At 50.1% G+C, this 523-nt stretch overlaps 1 non-coding gene across 1 annotated transcript; it reads right to left on the bottom strand.

Moving 5' to 3' along the window:
• Positions 1 to 210: 210 nt before the first annotated feature.
• On the bottom strand, positions 211 to 285 carry Trnas-cga (transfer RNA serine (anticodon CGA)). The gene has a single exon. It is a non-coding gene; the product is annotated as a tRNA-Ser (tRNA).
• Positions 286 to 523: the final 238 nt, after the last annotated feature.

Here is a 523-nt window from a genome sequence, read left to right as displayed (position 1 = left end):
CCTCACAGTCAGAAGCCACACGATTTAAGACCAGATGATTTGGACAGCCAGACTATAGGGAAATGACGGCTAAATGATTATAGTATTCCAAAACGCATTTGCAGCAGCTGCCTCAGTGCGTGTGCATTATCCAGAGGAGCACCATTTTGCATAACAATGATGCACGTTGGTGAAGGGCTGGAATGACACTTCCTGGCAGATTAAAACTGTGTGCCCGACCGAGACTCGAACTCGGGACCTTTGCCTTTCGCGGGCAAGTGCTCTACCAACTGAGCTACCGAAGCACGACTCACGCCCCGTACTCACAGCTTTACTTCTGCCAGTAACTCGTCTCCTACCTTCCAAACTTTACAGAAGCTCTTCTGCGAACCTTGCAGAACTAGCACTCCTGAAAGAAAGGATATAGCGGAGACATGGCTTAGCCATGAGCACTTGCCCGCGAAAGGCAAAGGTCCCGAGTTCGAGTCTCGGTCGGGCACACAGTTTTAATCTGCCAGGAAGTTTCATATCAGCGCACACTCTG

The sequence above is a fragment of the Schistocerca gregaria genome, chromosome 4 (genome assembly GCF_023897955.1).
Source record: "Schistocerca gregaria isolate iqSchGreg1 chromosome 4, iqSchGreg1.2, whole genome shotgun sequence".
In the NCBI taxonomy this organism is placed as follows: Eukaryota; Metazoa; Arthropoda; class Insecta; order Orthoptera; family Acrididae; genus Schistocerca; species Schistocerca gregaria.
The sequence above is the reverse complement of the archived record's forward strand: the minus strand, read 5'-3'. Positions and strand labels throughout refer to the sequence as shown.